This window comes from Diachasmimorpha longicaudata, unplaced genomic scaffold (genome assembly GCF_034640455.1).
Source record: "Diachasmimorpha longicaudata isolate KC_UGA_2023 unplaced genomic scaffold, iyDiaLong2 ctg00000076.1, whole genome shotgun sequence".
Taxonomy (NCBI): domain Eukaryota; kingdom Metazoa; phylum Arthropoda; class Insecta; order Hymenoptera; family Braconidae; genus Diachasmimorpha; species Diachasmimorpha longicaudata.
The window spans coordinates 115,259-134,913 of NW_026973907.1; positions in this window are offsets into that span (position 1 = coordinate 115,259).

A 19,655-nucleotide genomic window follows, 5' to 3' on the forward strand; every position below is an offset into this window, starting at 1 on the left:
CTTTACTAGGTGTATTTTGACGAGCTGAAGCCGATGGCACCGGAATTTTCCAGGTGCGATCAACGGTTCTCGAGATAGCTTCGTTCATATCAGAAAATTTTTCATAGTAATAGCTAAACTTGGATATAACGCACCCACAACGGTTCACAGCTGTTTGAAACGTCATTGCTCGATGTATTTCGACGAGCTGAAGCCGATGGCACCGGAATTTTCCAGGTGCGATCAACGGTTCTCGAGATAGCTTCGTTCATATCAGAAAATTTTTCTTAGTAATAGCTAAACTTGGATATAACGCACCCACAACAGTTCACAGCTGTTTGAAACGTCTTTGCTCGATGTATTTTGACGAGCTGAAGCTGATGGCACCGGAATTTTCCAGGTGCGATCAACGGTTCTCGAGATAGCTTCGTTCATATCACAAAATTTTTCTTAGTAATAGCTAAACTTGGATATAACACACCCGCAACAGTTCACAGCTGTTTCAAACTTCGTTACTAGGTGTATTTCGACGAGCTGAAGCCGATGGAACAAAAATTTTAGATGTGCGATCAACGGTTCTCGAGATAGCTTCGTTCATATGACAAAATTTTTCTTAGTAATAGCTAAACTTGGATATAACTCACCCGCAACAGTTCACAGCTGTTTTAAACTTCTTTACTAGGTGTATTTCGACGAGCTGAAGCCGATGGAACAAAAATTTTAGATGTGCGATCAACGGTTCTCGAGATAACTTCGTTCATATCAGAAAATTTTTCATAGTAATAGCTAATCTTGGATATAACTCACCCGCAACAGTTCACAGCTGTTTTAAACTTCTTTACTAGGTGTATTTCGACGAGCTGAAGCCGATGGCACCGGAATTTTCCAAGTGCGATCAACGGTTCTTCGGAGAACGTCGACCATAGGGCGAAAGATGTGAATCAAAAAACAGCGTCGGATCGGTATAAAAAATGCGTGCGGTACTACAAAATGATGCCATGCAGCCATCGACGGTGTCGTACAGCGTCAAAATGCAAGATTTCAACAAATTTTTCGTCAAAACGTGTTTTTCAGCTGCTGAAACGCCCAATTTTCACTAAAACGGATAAGACTGCAATTATTTCCCCGACAAGTGAATGCAGCCGTTTAAAAATTTCCTACCGGGGGTATTTCGACGAGCTGAAGCCGATGGAACAAAAATTTTAGATGTGCGATCAACGGTTCTCGAGATAACTTCGTTCATATCAGAAAATTTTTCATAGTAATAGCTAATCTTGGATATAACTCACCCGCAACAGTTCACAGCTGTTTTAAACTTCTTTACTAGGGGTATTCCGACGAGCTGAAGCCGATGGCACCGGAATTTTCCAGGTGCGATCAACAGTTCTCGAGATAGCTTCGTTCATATCAGAAAATTTTTCTTAGTAATAGCTAAACTTGGATATAACACACCCGCAACAGTTCACAGCTGTTTCAAACTTCGTTACTAGGTGTATTTCGACGAGCTGAAGCCGATGGCACCGGAATTTTCCAAGTGCGATCAACGGTTCTCGAGATAACTTCGTTCATATCAGAAAATTTTTCATAGTAATAGGTAAACTTGGATATAACGCACCCACAACAGTTCACAGCTGTTTGAAACGTCATTAGTCGATGTATTTCGACGAGCTGAAGCCGATGGCACCGGAATTTTCCAGGTGCGATCAACGGTTCTCGAGATAGCTTCGTTCATATGACAAAATTTTTCTTAGTAATAGCTAAACTTGGATATAACTCACCCGCAACAGTTCACAGCTGTTTTAAACTTCTTTACTAGGTGTATTTTGACGAGCTGAAGCCGATGGCACCGGAATTTTCCAGGTGCGATCAACGGTTCTAGAGATAGCTTCGTTCATATCACAAAATTTTTCTTAGTAATAGCTAAACTTGGATAGAACTCACCCGCAACAGTTCACAGCTGTTTCAAATTTCTTTGCTCGGTGTATTTCGACGAGCTGAAGCCGATGGCACCGGAATTTTCCAGGTGCGATCAACGGTTCTTCGGAGAACGTCGACCATAGGGCGAAAGATGTGAATCAAAAAACAGCGTCGGATCGGTATAAAAAATGCGTGCGGTACTACAAAATGATGCCATGCAGCCATCGACGGTGTCGGACAGCGTCAAAATGCAAGATTTCAACAAATTTTTCGTCAAAACGTGTTTTTCAGCTGCTGAAACGCACGATTTTCACTAAAACGGATAAGACTGCAATTATTTCCCCGACAAGTGAATGCAGCCGTTTAAAAATTTCCTTCCGGGGGTATTTCGACGAGCTGAAGCCGATGGAACAAAAATTTTAGATGTGCGATCAACGGTTCTCGAGATAACTTCGTTCATATCAGAAAATTTTTCATAGTAATAGCTAATTTTGGATATAACTCACCCGCAACAGTTCACAGCTGTTTTAAACTTCTTTACTGGGTGTATTTCGACGAGGTGAAGCCGATGGCACCGGAATTTTCCAGGTGCGATCAACGGTTCTCGAGATAACTTCGTTCATATCAGAAAATTTTTCATAGTAATAGCTAATCTTGGATATAACTCACCCGCAACAGTTCACAGCTGTTTTAAACTTCTTTACTGGGTGTATTTCGACGAGCTGAAGCCGATGGCACCGGAATTTTCCAGGTGCGATCAACGGTTCTCGAGATAACTTCGTTCATATCAGAAAATTTTTCATAGTAATAGCTAAACTTGGATATAACGCACCCACAACAGTTCACAGCTATTTGAAACGTCATTGCTCGATGTATTTCGACGAGCTGAAGCCGATGGCACCGGAATTTTCCAGGTGCGATCAACGGTTCTCGAGATAGCTTCGTTCATATGACAAAATTTTTCTTAGTAATAGCTAAACTTGGATATAACTCACCCGCAACAGTTCACAGCTGTTTTAAACTTCTTTACTAGGTGTATTTTGACGAGCTGAAGCCGATGGCACCGGAATTTTCCAGGTGCGATCAACGGTTCTCGAGATAGCTTCGTTCATATCACAAAATTTTTCTTAGTAATAGCTAAACTTGGATAGAACTCACCCGCAACAGTTCACAGCTGTTTCAAATTTCTTTGCTCGGTGTATTTCGACGAGCTGAAGCCGATGGCACCGGAATTTTCCAGGTGCGATCAACGGTTCTTCGGAGAACGTCGACCATAGGGCGAAAGATGTGAATCAAAAAACAGCGTCGGATCGGTATAAAAAATGCGTGCGGTACTACAAAATGATGCCATGCAGCCATCGACGGTGTCGGACAGCGTCAAAATGCAAGATTTCAACAAATTTTTCGTCAAAACGTGTTTTTCAGCTGCTGAAACGCACGATTTTCACTAAAACGGATAAGACTGCAATTATTTCCCCGACAAGTGAATGCAGCCGTTTAAAAATTTCCTTCCGGGGGTATTTCGACGAGCTGAAGCCGATGGAACAAAAATTTTAGATGTGCGATCAACGGTTCTCGAGATAACTTCGTTCATATCAGAAAATTTTTCATAGTAATAGCTAATTTTGGATATAACTCACCCGCAACAGTTCACAGCTGTTTTAAACTTCTTTACTGGGTGTATTTCGACGAGGTGAAGCCGATGGCACCGGAATTTTCCAGGTGCGATCAACGGTTCTCGAGATAACTTCGTTCATATCAGAAAATTTTTCATAGTAATAGGTAAACTTGGATATAACGCACCCACAACAGTTCACAGCTGTTTGAAACGTCATTGCTCGATGTATTTCGACGAGCTGAAGCCGATGGCACCGGAATTTTCCAGGTGCGATCAACGGTTCTCGAGATAGCTTCGTTCATATGACAAAATTTTTCTTAGTAATAGCTAAACATGGATATAACTCACCCGCAACAGTTCACAGCTGTTTTAAACTTCTTTACTAGGTGCATTTTGACGAGCTGAAGCCGATGGCACCGGAATTTTCCAGGTGCGATCAACGGTTCTAGAGATAGCTTCGTTCATATCACAAAATTTTTCTTAGTAATAGCTAAACTTGGATAGAACTCACCCGCAACAGTTCACAGCTGTTTCAAATTTCTTTGCTCGGTGTATTTCGACGAGCTGAAGCCGATGGCACCGGAATTTTCCAGGTGCGATCAACGGTTCTTCGGAGAACGTCGACCATAGGGCGAAAGATGTGAATCAAAAAACAGCGTCGGATCGGTATAAAAAATGCGTGCGGTACTACAAAATGATGCCATGCAGCCATCGACGGTGTCGGACAGCGTCAAAATGCAAGATTTCAACAAATTTTTCGTCAAAACGTGTTTTTCAGCTGCTGAAACGCACGATTTTCACTAAAACGGATAAGACTGCAATTATTTCCCCGACAAGTGAATGCAGCCGTTTAAAAATTTCCTTCCGGGGGTATTTCGACGAGCTGAAGCCGATGGAACAAAAATTTTAGATGTGCGATCAACGGTTCTCGAGATAACTTCGTTCATATCAGAAAATTTTTCATAGTAATAGCTAATTTTGGATATAACTCACCCGCAACAGTTCACAGCTGTTTTAAACTTCTTTACTGGGTGTATTTCGACGAGGTGAAGCCGATGGCACCGGAATTTTCCAGGTGCGATCAACGGTTCTCGAGATAACTTCGTTCATATCAGAAAATTTTTCATAGTAATAGCTAATCTTGGATATAACTCACCCGCAACAGTTCACAGCTGTTTTAAACTTCTTTACTGGGTGTATTTCGACGAGCTGAAGCCGATGGCACCGGAATTTTCCAGGTGCGATCAACGGTTCTCGAGATAACTTCGTTCATATCAGAAAATTTTTCATAGTAATAGCTAAACTTGGATATAACGCACCCACAACAGTTCACAGCTGTTTGAAACGTCATTGCTCGATGTATTTCGACGAGCTGAAGCCGATGGCACCGGAATTTTCCAGGTGCGATCAACGGTTCTCGAGATAGCTTCGTTCATATGACAAAATTTTTCTTAGTAATAGCTAAACTTGGATATAACTCACCCGCAACAGTTCACAGCTGTTTTAAACTTCTTTACTAGGTGTATTTTGACGAGCTGAAGCCGATGGCACCGGAATTTTCCAGGTGCGATCAACGGTTCTCGAGATAGCTTCGTTCATATCACAAAATTTTTCTTAGTAATAGCTAAACTTGGATAGAACTCACCCGCAACAGTTCACAGCTGTTTCAAATTTCTTTGCTCGGTGTATTTCGACGAGCTGAAGCCGATGGCACCGGAATTTTCCAGGTGCGATCAACGGTTCTTCGGAGAACGTCGACCATAGGGCGAAAGATGTGAATCAAAAAACAGCGTCGGATCGGTATAAAAAATGCGTGCGGTACTACAAAATGATGCCATGCAGCCATCGACGGTGTCGGACAGCGTCAAAATGCAAGATTTCAACAAATTTTTCGTCAAAACGTGTTTTTCAGCTGCTGAAACGCACGATTTTCACTAAAACGGATAAGACTGCAATTATTTCCCCGACAAGTGAATGCAGCCGTTTAAAAATTTCCTTCGGGGGGTATTTCGACGAGCTGAAGCCGATGGAACAAAAATTTTAGATGTGCGATCAACGGTTCTCGAGATAACTTCGTTCATATCAGAAAATTTTTCATAGTAATAGCTAATTTTGGATATAACTCACCCGCAACAGTTCACAGCTGTTTCAAATTTCTTTGCTCGGTGTATTTCGACGAGCTGAAGCCGATGGCACCGGAATTTTCCAGGTGCGATCAACGGTTCTTCGGAGAACGTCGACCATAGGGCGAAAGATGTGAATCAAAAAACAGCGTCGGATCGGTATAAAAAATGCGTGCGGTACTACAAAATGATGCCATGCAGCCATCGACGGTGTCGGACAGCGTCAAAATGCAAGATTTCAACAAATTTTTCGTCAAAACGTGTTTTTCAGCTGCTGAAACGCACGATTTTCACTAAAACGGATAAGACTGCAATTATTTCCCCGACAAGTGAATGCAGCCGTTTAAAAATTTCCTTCCGGGGGTATTTCGACGAGCTGAAGCCGATGGAACAAAAATTTTAGATGTGCGATCAACGGTTCTCGAGATAACTTCGTTCATATCAGAAAATTTTTCATAGTAATAGCTAATTTTGGATATAACTCACCCGCAACAGTTCACAGCTGTTTTAAACTTCTTTACTGGGTGTATTTCGACGAGGTGAAGCCGATGGCACCGGAATTTTCCAGGTGCGATCAACGGTTCTCGAGATAACTTCGTTCATATCAGAAAATTTTTCATAGTAATAGGTAAACTTGGATATAACGCACCCACAACAGTTCACAGCTGTTTGAAACGTCATTGCTCGATGTATTTCGACGAGCTGAAGCCGATGGCACCGGAATTTTCCAGGTGCGATCAACGGTTCTCGAGATAGCTTCGTTCATATGACAAAATTTTTCTTAGTAATAGCTAAACATGGATATAACTCACCCGCAACAGTTCACAGCTGTTTTAAACTTCTTTACTAGGTGCATTTTGACGAGCTGAAGCCGATGGCACCGGAATTTTCCAGGTGCGATCAACGGTTCTAGAGATAGCTTCGTTCATATCACAAAATTTTTCTTAGTAATAGCTAAACTTGGATAGAACTCACCCGCAACAGTTCACAGCTGTTTCAAATTTCTTTGCTCGGTGTATTTCGACGAGCTGAAGCCGATGGCACCGGAATTTTCCAGGTGCGATCAACGGTTCTTCGGAGAACGTCGACCATAGGGCGAAAGATGTGAATCAAAAAACAGCGTCGGATCGGTATAAAAAATGCGTGCGGTACTACAAAATGATGCCATGCAGCCATCGACGGTGTCGGACAGCGTCAAAATGCAAGATTTCAACAAATTTTTCGTCAAAACGTGTTTTTCAGCTGCTGAAACGCACGATTTTCACTAAAACGGATAAGACTGCAATTATTTCCCCGACAAGTGAATGCAGCCGTTTAAAAATTTCCTTCCGGGGGTATTTCGACGAGCTGAAGCCGATGGAACAAAAATTTTAGATGTGCGATCAACGGTTCTCGAGATAACTTCGTTCATATCAGAAAATTTTTCATAGTAATAGCTAATTTTGGATATAACTCACCCGCAACAGTTCACAGCTGTTTTAAACTTCTTTACTGGGTGTATTTCGACGAGGTGAAGCCGATGGCACCGGAATTTTCCAGGTGCGATCAACGGTTCTCGAGATAACTTCGTTCATATCAGAAAATTTTTCATAGTAATAGCTAATCTTGGATATAACTCACCCGCAACAGTTCACAGCTGTTTTAAACTTCTTTACTGGGTGTATTTCGACGAGCTGAAGCCGATGGCACCGGAATTTTCCAGGTGCGATCAACGGTTCTCGAGATAACTTCGTTCATATCAGAAAATTTTTCATAGTAATAGCTAAACTTGGATATAACGCACCCACAACAGTTCACAGCTGTTTGAAACGTCATTGCTCGATGTATTTCGACGAGCTGAAGCCGATGGCACCGGAATTTTCCAGGTGCGATCAACGGTTCTCGAGATAGCTTCGTTCATATGACAAAATTTTTCTTAGTAATAGCTAAACTTGGATATAACTCACCCGCAACAGTTCACAGCTGTTTTAAACTTCTTTACTAGGTGTATTTTGACGAGCTGAAGCCGATGGCACCGGAATTTTCCAGGTGCGATCAACGGTTCTCGAGATAGCTTCGTTCATATCACAAAATTTTTCTTAGTAATAGCTAAACTTGGATAGAACTCACCCGCAACAGTTCACAGCTGTTTCAAATTTCTTTGCTCGGTGTATTTCGACGAGCTGAAGCCGATGGCACCGGAATTTTCCAGGTGCGATCAACGGTTCTTCGGAGAACGTCGACCATAGGGCGAAAGATGTGAATCAAAAAACAGCGTCGGATCGGTATAAAAAATGCGTGCGGTACTACAAAATGATGCCATGCAGCCATCGACGGTGTCGGACAGCGTCAAAATGCAAGATTTCAACAAATTTTTCGTCAAAACGTGTTTTTCAGCTGCTGAAACGCACGATTTTCACTAAAACGGATAAGACTGCAATTATTTCCCCGACAAGTGAATGCAGCCGTTTAAAAATTTCCTTCCGGGGGTATTTCGACGAGCTGAAGCCGATGGAACAAAAATTTTAGATGTGCGATCAACGGTTCTCGAGATAACTTCGTTCATATCAGAAAATTTTTCATAGTAATAGCTAATTTTGGATATAACTCACCCGCAACAGTTCACAGCTGTTTTAAACTTCTTTACTGGGTGTATTTCGACGAGGTGAAGCCGATGGCACCGGAATTTTCCAGGTGCGATCAACGGTTCTCGAGATAGCTTCGTTCATATCAGAAAATTTTTCTTAGTAATAGCTAAACTTGGATATAACACACCCGCAACAGTTCACAGCTGTTTCAAACTTCGTTACTAGGTGTATTTCGACGAGCTGAAGCCGATGGAACAAAAATTTTAGATGTGCGATCAACGGTTCTCGAGATAACTTCGTTCATATCAGAAAATTTTTCATAGTAATAGCTAATCTTGGATATAACTCACCCGCAACAGTTCACAGCTGTTTTAAACTCCTTTACTAGGTGTATTTTGACGAGCTGAAGCCGATGGCACCGGAATTTTCCAGGTGCGATCAACGGTTCTCGAGATAGCTTCGTTCATATGACAAAATTTTTCTTAGTAATAGCTAAACTTGGATATAACTCACCCGCAACAGTTCACAGCTGTTTTAAACTTCTTTACTAGGTGTATTTTGACGAGCTGAAGCCGATGGCACCGGAATTTTCCAGGTGCGATCAACGGTTCTCGAGATAGCTTCGTTCATATCACAAAATTTTTCTTAGTAATAGCTAAACTTGGATAGAACTCACCCGCAACAGTTCACAGCTGTTTCAAATTTCTTTGCTCGGTGTATTTCGACGAGCTGAAGCCGATGGCACCGGAATTTTCCAGGTGCGATCAACGGTTCTTCGGAGAACGTCGACCATAGGGCGAAAGATGTGAATCAAAAAACAGCGTCGGATCGGTATAAAAAATGCGTGCGGTACTACAAAATGATGCCATGCAGCCATCGACGGTGTCGGACAGCGTCAAAATGCAAGATTTCAACAAATTTTTCGTCAAAACGTGTTTTTCAGCTGCTGAAACGCACGATTTTCACTAAAACGGATAAGACTGCAATTATTTCCCCGACAAGTGAATGCAGCCGTTTAAAAATTTCCTTCCGGGGGTATTTCGACGAGCTGAAGCCGATGGAACAAAAATTTTAGATGTGCGATCAACGGTTCTCGAGATAACTTCGTTCATATCAGAAAATTTTTCATAGTAATAGCTAATTTTGGATATAACTCACCCGCAACAGTTCACAGCTGTTTTAAACTTCTTTACTGGGTGTATTTCGACGAGGTGAAGCCGATGGCACCGGAATTTTCCAGGTGCGATCAACGGTTCTCGAGATAACTTCGTTCATATCAGAAAATTTTTCATAGTAATAGGTAAACTTGGATATAACGCACCCACAACAGTTCACAGCTGTTTGAAACGTCATTGCTCGATGTATTTCGACGAGCTGAAGCCGATGGCACCGGAATTTTCCAGGTGCGATCAACGGTTCTCGAGATAGCTTCGTTCATATGACAAAATTTTTCTTAGTAATAGCTAAACTTGGATATAACTCACCCGCAACAGTTCACAGCTGTTTTAAACTTCTTTACTAGGTGCATTTTGACGAGCTGAAGCCGATGGCACCGGAATTTTCCAGGTGCGATCAACGGTTCTAGAGATAGCTTCGTTCATATCACAAAATTTTTCTTAGTAATAGCTAAACTTGGATAGAACTCACCCGCAACAGTTCACAGCTGTTTCAAATTTCTTTGCTCGGTGTATTTCGACGAGCTGAAGCCGATGGCACCGGAATTTTCCAGGTGCGATCAACGGTTCTTCGGAGAACGTCGACCATAGGGCGAAAGATGTGAATCAAAAAACAGCGTCGGATCGGTATAAAAAATGCGTGCGGTACTACAAAATGATGCCATGCAGCCATCGACGGTGTCGGACAGCGTCAAAATGCAAGATTTCAACAAATTTTTCGTCAAAACGTGTTTTTCAGCTGCTGAAACGCACGATTTTCACTAAAACGGATAAGACTGCAATTATTTCCCCGACAAGTGAATGCAGCCGTTTAAAAATTTCCTTCCGGGGGTATTTCGACGAGCTGAAGCCGATGGAACAAAAATTTTAGATGTGCGATCAACGGTTCTCGAGATAACTTCGTTCATATCAGAAAATTTTTCATAGTAATAGCTAATTTTGGATATAACTCACCCGCAACAGTTCACAGCTGTTTTAAACTTCTTTACTGGGTGTATTTCGACGAGGTGAAGCCGATGGCACCGGAATTTTCCAGGTGCGATCAACGGTTCTCGAGATAACTTCGTTCATATCAGAAAATTTTTCATAGTAATAGCTAATCTTGGATATAACTCACCCGCAACAGTTCACAGCTGTTTTAAACTTCTTTACTGGGTGTATTTCGACGAGCTGAAGCCGATGGCACCGGAATTTTCCAGGTGCGATCAACGGTTCTCGAGATAACTTCGTTCATATCAGAAAATTTTTCATAGTAATAGCTAAACTTGGATATAACGCACCCACAACAGTTCACAGCTGTTTGAAACGTCATTGCTCGATGTATTTCGACGAGCTGAAGCCGATGGCACCGGAATTTTCCAGGTGCGATCAACGGTTCTCGAGATAGCTTCGTTCATATGACAAAATTTTTCTTAGTAATAGCTAAACTTGGATATAACTCACCCGCAACAGTTCACAGCTGTTTTAAACTTCTTTACTAGGTGTATTTTGACGAGCTGAAGCCGATGGCACCGGAATTTTCCAGGTGCGATCAACGGTTCTCGAGATAGCTTCGTTCATATCACAAAATTTTTCTTAGTAATAGCTAAACTTGGATAGAACTCACCCGCAACAGTTCACAGCTGTTTCAAATTTCTTTGCTCGGTGTATTTCGACGAGCTGAAGCCGATGGCACCGGAATTTTCCAGGTGCGATCAACGGTTCTTCGGAGAACGTCGACCATAGGGCGAAAGATGTGAATCAAAAAACAGCGTCGGATCGGTATAAAAAATGCGTGCGGTACTACAAAATGATGCCATGCAGCCATCGACGGTGTCGGACAGCGTCAAAATGCAAGATTTCAACAAATTTTTCGTCAAAACGTGTTTTTCAGCTGCTGAAACGCACGATTTTCACTAAAACGGATAAGACTGCAATTATTTCCCCGACAAGTGAATGCAGCCGTTTAAAAATTTCCTTCCGGGGGTATTTCGACGAGCTGAAGCCGATGGAACAAAAATTTTAGATGTGCGATCAACGGTTCTCGAGATAACTTCGTTCATATCAGAAAATTTTTCATAGTAATAGCTAATTTTGGATATAACTCACCCGCAACAGTTCACAGCTGTTTTAAACTTCTTTACTGGGTGTATTTCGACGAGGTGAAGCCGATGGCACCGGAATTTTCCAGGTGCGATCAACGGTTCTCGAGATAGCTTCGTTCATATCAGAAAATTTTTCTTAGTAATAGCTAAACTTGGATATAACACACCCGCAACAGTTCACAGCTGTTTCAAACTTCGTTACTAGGTGTATTTCGACGAGCTGAAGCCGATGGAACAAAAATTTTAGATGTGCGATCAACGGTTCTCGAGATAACTTCGTTCATATCAGAAAATTTTTCATAGTAATAGCTAATCTTGGATATAACTCACCCGCAACAGTTCACAGCTGTTTTAAACTCCTTTACTAGGTGTATTTTGACGAGCTGAAGCCGATGGCACCGAAATTTTCCAGGTGCGATCAACGGTTCTCGAGATAGCTTCGTTCATATCAGAAAATTTTTCTTAGTAATAGCTAAACTTGGATATAACGCACCCACAAGAGTTCACAGCTGTTTGAAACGTCTTTGCTCGATGTATTTCGACGAGCTGAAGCCGATGGCACCGGAATTTTCCAGGTGCGATCAACGGTTCTCGAGATAGCTTCGTTCATATCAGAAAATTTTTCTTAGTAATAGCTAAACTTGGATATAACGCACCCACAACAGTTCACAGCTGTTTGAAACGTCTTTGCTCGATGTATTTCGACGAGCTGAAGCCGATGGCACCGGAATTTTCCAGGTGCGATCAACGGTTCTCGAGATAGCTTCGTTCATATCAGAAAATTTTTCTTAGTAATAGCTAAACTTGGATATAACTCACCCGCAACAGTTCACAGCTGTTTTAAACTTCTTTACTGGGTGTATTTCGACGAGGTGAAGCCGATGGCACCGGAATTTTCCAGGTGCGATCAACGGTTCTCGAGATAACTTCGTTCATATCAGAAAATTTTTCATAGTAATAGGTAAACTTGGATATAACGCACCCACAACAGTTCACAGCTGTTTGAAACGTCATTGCTCGATGTATTTCGACGAGCTGAAGCCGATGGCACCGGAATTTTCCAGGTGCGATCAACGGTTCTCGAGATAGCTTCGTTCATATGACAAAATTTTTCTTAGTAATAGCTAAACTTGGATATAACTCACCCGCAACAGTTCACAGCTGTTTTAAACTTCTTTACTAGGTGTATTTTGACGAGCTGAAGCCGATGGCACCGGAATTTTCCAGGTGCGATCAACGGTTCTAGAGATAGCTTCGTTCATATCACAAAATTTTTCTTAGTAATAGCTAAACTTGGATAGAACTCACCCGCAACAGTTCACAGCTGTTTCAAATTTCTTTGCTCGGTGTATTTCGACGAGCTGAAGCCGATGGCACCGGAATTTTCCAGGTGCGATCAACGGTTCTTCGGAGAACGTCGACCATAGGGCGAAAGATGTGAATCAAAAAACAGCGTCGGATCGGTATAAAAAATGCGTGCGGTACTACAAAATGATGCCATGCAGCCATCGACGGTGTCGGACAGCGTCAAAATGCAAGATTTCAACAAATTTTTCGTCAAAACGTGTTTTTCAGCTGCTGAAACGCACGATTTTCACTAAAACGGATAAGACTGTAATTATTTCCCCGACAAGTGAATGCAGCCGTTTAAAAATTTCCTTCCGGGGGTATTTCGACGAGCTGAAGCCGATGGAACAAAAATTTTAGATGTGCGATCAACGGTTCTCGAGATAACTTCGTTCATATCAGAAAATTTTTCATAGTAATAGCTAATTTTGGATATAACTCACCCGCAACAGTTCACAGCTGTTTTAAACTTCTTTACTGGGTGTATTTCGACGAGGTGAAGCCGATGGCACCGGAATTTTCCAGGTGCGATCAACGGTTCTCGAGATAACTTCGTTCATATCAGAAAATTTTTCATAGTAATAGCTAATCTTGGATATAACTCACCCGCAACAGTTCACAGCTGTTTTAAACTTCTTTACTGGGTGTATTTCGACGAGCTGAAGCCGATGGCACCGGAATTTTCCAGGTGCGATCAACGGTTCTCGAGATAACTTCGTTCATATCAGAAAATTTTTCATAGTAATAGCTAAACTTGGATATAACGCACCCACAACAGTTCACAGCTGTTTGAAACGTCATTGCTCGATGTATTTCGACGAGCTGAAGCCGATGGCACCGGAATTTTCCAGGTGCGATCAACGGTTCTTCGGAGAACGTCGACCATAGGGCGAAAGATGTGAATCAAAAAACAGCGTCGGATCGGTATAAAAAATGCGTGCGGTACTACAAAATGATGCCATGCAGCCATCGACGGTGTCGGACAGCGTCAAAATGCAAGATTTCAACAAATTTTTCGTCAAAACGTGTTTTTCAGCTGCTGAAACGCACGATTTTCACTAAAACGGATAAGACTGCAATTATTTCCCCGACAAGTGAATGCAGCCGTTTAAAAATTTCCTTCCGGGGGTATTTCGACGAGCTGAAGCCGATGGAACAAAAATTTTAGATGTGCGATCAACGGTTCTCGAGATAACTTCGTTCATATCAGAAAATTTTTCATAGTAATAGCTAATTTTGGATATAACTCACCCGCAACAGTTCACAGCTGTTTTAAACTTCTTTACTGGGTGTATTTCGACGAGGTGAAGCCGATGGCACCGGAATTTTCCAGGTGCGATCAACGGTTCTCGAGATAGCTTCGTTCATATCAGAAAATTTTTCTTAGTAATAGCTAAACTTGGATATAACACACCCGCAACAGTTCACAGCTGTTTCAAACTTCGTTACTAGGTGTATTTCGACGAGCTGAAGCCGATGGAACAAAAATTTTAGATGTGCGATCAACGGTTCTCGAGATAACTTCGTTCATATCAGAAAATTTTTCATAGTAATAGCTAATCTTGGATATAACTCACCCGCAACAGTTCACAGCTGTTTTAAACTCCTTTACTAGGTGTATTTTGACGAGCTGAAGCCGATGGCACCGAAATTTTCCAGGTGCGATCAACGGTTCTCGAGATAGCTTCGTTCATATCAGAAAATTTTTCTTAGTAATAGCTAAACTTGGATATAACGCACCCACAACAGTTCACAGCTGTTTGAAACGTCTTTGCTCGATGTATTTCGACGAGCTGAAGCCGATGGCACCGGAATTTTCCAGGTGCGATCAACGGTTCTCGAGATAGCTTCGTTCATATCAGAAAATTTTTCTTAGTAATAGCTAAACTTGGATATAACGCACCCACAACAGTTCACAGCTGTTTGAAACGTCTTTGCTCGATGTATTTCGACGAGCTGAAGCCGATGGCACCGGAATTTTCCAGGTGCGATCAACGGTTCTCGAGATAGCTTCGTTCATATCAGAAAATTTTTCTTAGTAATAGCTAAACTTGGATATAACTCACCCGCAACAGTTCACAGCTGTTTCAAACTTCGTTACTAGGTGTATTTCGACGAGCTGAAGCCGATGGAACAAAAATTTTAGATGTGCGATGAACGGTTCTCGAGATAACTTCGTTCATATCAGAAAATTTTTCATAGTAATAGCTAATCTTGGATATAACTCACCCGCAACAGTTCACAGCTGTTTTAAACTTCTTTACTAGGTGTATTTCGACGAGCTGAAGCCGATGACACCGGAATTTTCCAAGCGCGATCAACGGTTCTTCGGAGAACGTCGACCATAGGGCGAAAGATGTGAATCAAAAAACAGCGTCGGATCGGTATAAAAAATGCGTGCGGTACTACAAAATGATGCCATGCAGCCATCGACGGTGTCGTACAGCGTCAAAATGCAAGATTTCAACAAATTTTTCGTCAAAACGTGTTTTTCAGCTGCTGAAACGCCCGATTTTCACTAAAACGGATAAGACTGCAATTATTTCCCCGACAAGTGAATGCAGCCGTTTAAAAATTTCCTACCGGGGGTATTTCGACGAGCTGAAGCCGATGGAACAAAAATTTTAGATGTGCGATCAACGGTTCTCGAGATAACTTCGTTCATATCAGAAAATTTTTCATAGTAATAGCTAATCTTGGATATAACTCACCCGCAACAGTTCACAGCTGTTTTAAACTTCTTTACTGGGTGTATTTCGACGAGCTGAAGCCGATGGCACCGGAATTGTCCAGGTGCGATCAACGGTTCTCGAGATAGCTTCGTTCATATCAGAAAATTTTTCTTAGTAATAGCTAAACTTCGATATAACGCACCCACAACAGTTCACAGCTGTTTGAAACGTCTTTGCTCGATGTATTTCGACGAGCTGAAGCCGATGGCACCGGAATTTTCCAGGTGCGATCAACGGTTCTCGAGATAGCTTCGTTCATATCAGAAAATTTTTCTTAGTAATAGCTAAACTTGGATATAACGCACCCACAACAGTTCACAGCTGTTTGAAACGTCTTTGCTCGATGTATTTCGACGAGCTGAAGCCGATGGCACCGGAATTTTCCAGGTGCGATCAACGGTTCTCGAGATAGCTTCGTTCATATCAGAAAATTTTTCTTAGTAATAGCTAAACTTGGATATAACTCACCCGCAACAGTTCACAGCTGTTTTAAACTTCTTTACTGGGTGTATTTCGACGAGGTGAAGCCGATGGCACCGGAATTTTCCAGGTGCGATCAACGGTTCTCGAGATAACTTCGTTCATATCAGAAAATTTTTCATAGTAATAGGTAAACTTGGATATAACGCACCCACAACAGTTCACAGCTGTTTGAAACGTCATTGCTCGATGTATTTCGACGAGCTGAAGCCGATGGCACCGGAATTTTCCAGGTGCGATCAACGGTTCTCGAGATAGCTTCGTTCATATGACAAAATTTTTCTTAGTAATAGCTAAACTTGGATATAACTCACCCGCAACAGTTCACAGCTGTTTTAAACTTCTTTACTAGGTGTATTTTGACGAGCTGAAGCCGATGGCACCGGAATTTTCCAGGTGCGATCAACGGTTCTAGAGATAGCTTCGTTCATATCACAAAATTTTTCTTAGTAATAGCTAAACTTGGATAGAACTCACCCGCAACAGTTCACAGCTGTTTCAAATTTCTTTGCTCGGTGTATTTCGACGAGCTGAAGCCGATGGCACCGGAATTTTCCAGGTGCGATCAACGGTTCTTCGGAGAACGTCGACCATAGGGCGAAAGATGTGAATCAAAAAACAGCGTCGGATCGGTATAAAAAATGCGTGCGGTACTACAAAATGATGCCATGCAGCCATCGACGGTGTCGGACAGCGTCAAAATGCAAGATTTCAACAAATTTTTCGTCAAAACGTGTTTTTCAGCTGCTGAAACGCACGATTTTCACTAAAACGGATAAGACTGTAATTATTTCCCCGACAAGTGAATGCAGCCGTTTAAAAATTTCCTTCCGGGGGTATTTCGACGAGCTGAAGCCGATGGAACAAAAATTTTAGATGTGCGATCAACGGTTCTCGAGATAACTTCGTTCATATCAGAAAAGTTTTCATAGTAATAGCTAATTTTGGATATAACTCACCCGCAACAGTTCACAGCTGTTTTAAACTTCTTTACTGGGTGTATTTCGACGAGGTGAAGCCGATGGCACCGGAATTTTCCAGGTGCGATCAACGGTTCTCGAGATAACTTCGTTCATATCAGAAAATTTTTCATAGTAATAGCTAATCTTGGATATAACTCACCCGCAACAGTTCACAGCTGTTTTAAACTTCTTTACTGGGTGTATTTCGACGAGCTGAAGCCGATGGCACCGGAATTTTCCAGGTGCGATCAACGGTTCTCGAGATAACTTCGTTCATATCAGAAAATTTTTCATAGTAATAGCTAAACTTGGATATAACGCACCCACAACAGTTCACAGCTGTTTGAAACGTCATTGCTCGATGTATTTCGACGAGCTGAATCCGATGGCACCGGAATTTTCCAGGTGCGATCAACGGTTCTTCGGAGAACGTCGACCATAGGGCGAAAGATGTGAATCAAAAAACAGCGTCGGATCGGTATAAAAAATGCGTGCGGTACTACAAAATGATGCCATGCAGCCATCGACGGTGTCGGACAGCGTCAAAATGCAAGATTTCAACAAATTTTTCGTCAAAACGTGTTTTTCAGCTGCTGAAACGCACGATTTTCACTAAAACGGATAAGACTGCAATTATTTCCCCGACAAGTGAATGCAGCCGTTTAAAAATTTCCTTCCGGGGGTATTTCGACGAGCTGAAGCCGATGGAACAAAAATTTTAGATGTGCGATCAACGGTTCTCGAGATAACTTCGTTCATATCAGAAAATTTTTCATAGTAATAGCTAATTTTGGATATAACTCACCCGCAACAGTTCACAGCTGTTTTAAACTTCTTTACTGGGTGTATTTCGACGAGGTGAAGCCGATGGCACCGGAATTTTCCAGGTGCGATCAACGGTTCTCGAGATAGCTTCGTTCATATCAGAAAATTTTTCTTAGTAATAGCTAAACTTGGATATAACACACCCGCAACAGTTCACAGCTGTTTCAAACTTCGTTACTAGGTGTATTTCGACGAGCTGAAGCCGATGGAACAAAAATTTTAGATGTGCGATCAACGGTTCTCGAGATAACTTCGTTCATATCAGAAAATTTTTCATAGTAATAGCTAATCTTGGATATAACTCACCCGCAACAGTTCACAGCTGTTTTAAACTCCTTTACTAGGTGTATTTTGACGAGCTGAAGCCGATGGCACCGAAATTTTCCAGGTGCGATCAACGGTTCTCGAGATAGCTTCGTTCATATCAGAAAATTTTTCTTAGTAATAGCTAAACTTGGATATAACGCACCCACAACAGTTCACAGCTGTTTGAAACGTCTTTGCTCGATGTATTTCGACGAGCTGAAGCCGATGGCACCGGAATTTTCCAGGTGCGATCAACGGTTCTCGAGATAGCTTCGTTCATATCAGAAAATTTTTCTTAGTAATAGCTAAACTTGGATATAACGCACCCACAACAGTTCACAGCTGTTTGAAACGTCTTTGCTCGATGTATTTCGACGAGCTGAAGCCGATGGCACCGGAATTTTCCAGGTGCGATCAACGGTTCTCGAGATAGCTTCGTTCATATCAGAAAATTTTTCTTAGTAATAGCTAAACTTGGATATAACTCACCCGCAACAGTTCACAGCTGTTTCAAACTTCGTTACTAGGTGTATTTCGACGAGCTGAAGCCGATGGAACAAAAATTTTAGATGTGCGATGAACGGTTCTCGAGATAACTTCGTTCATATCAGAAAATTTTTCATAGTAATAGCTAAACTTGGATATAACACACCCGCAACAGTTCACAGCTGTTTCAAACTTCGTTACTAGGTGTACTTCGACGAGCTGAAGCCGATGGAACAAAAATTTTAGATGTGCGATCAACGGTTCTCGAGATAACTTCGTTCATATCAGAAAATTTTTCATAGTAATAGCTAATTTTGGATATAACTCACCCGCAACAGTTCACAGCTGTTTTAAACTTCTTTACTGGGTGTATTTCGACGAGCTGAAGCCGATGGCACCGGAATTTTCCAGGTGCGATCAACGGTTCTCGAGATAGCTTCGTTCATATCAGAAAATTTTTCTTAGTAATAGCTAAACTTGGATATAACACACCCGCAACAGTTCACAGCTGTTTCAAACTTCGTTACTAGGTGTACTTCGACGAGCTGAAGCCGATGGAACAAAAATTTTAGATGTGCGATCAACGGTTCTCGAGATAACTTCGTTCATATCAGAAAATTTTTCATAGTAATAGCTAATCTTGGATATAACTCACCCGCAACAGTTCACAGCTGTTTTAAACTCCTTTACTAGGTGTACTTTGACGAGCTGAAGCCGATGGCACCGGAATTTTCCAGGTGCGATCAACGGTTCTCGAGATAGCTTCGTTCATATCAGAAAATTTTTCTTAGTAACAGCTAAACTTGGATATAACGCACCCACAACAGTTCACAGCTGTTTGAAACGTCTTTGCTCGATGTATTTCCACGAGCTGAAGCCGATGGCACCGGAATTTTCCAGGTGCGATCAACGGTTCTCGAGATAGCTTCGTTCATATCAGAAAATTTTTCTTAGTAATAGCTAAACTTGGATATAACTCACCCGCAACTGTTCACAGCTGTTTCAAACTTCTTTACTAGGTGTATTTCGACGAGCTGAAGCCGATGGCACCGGA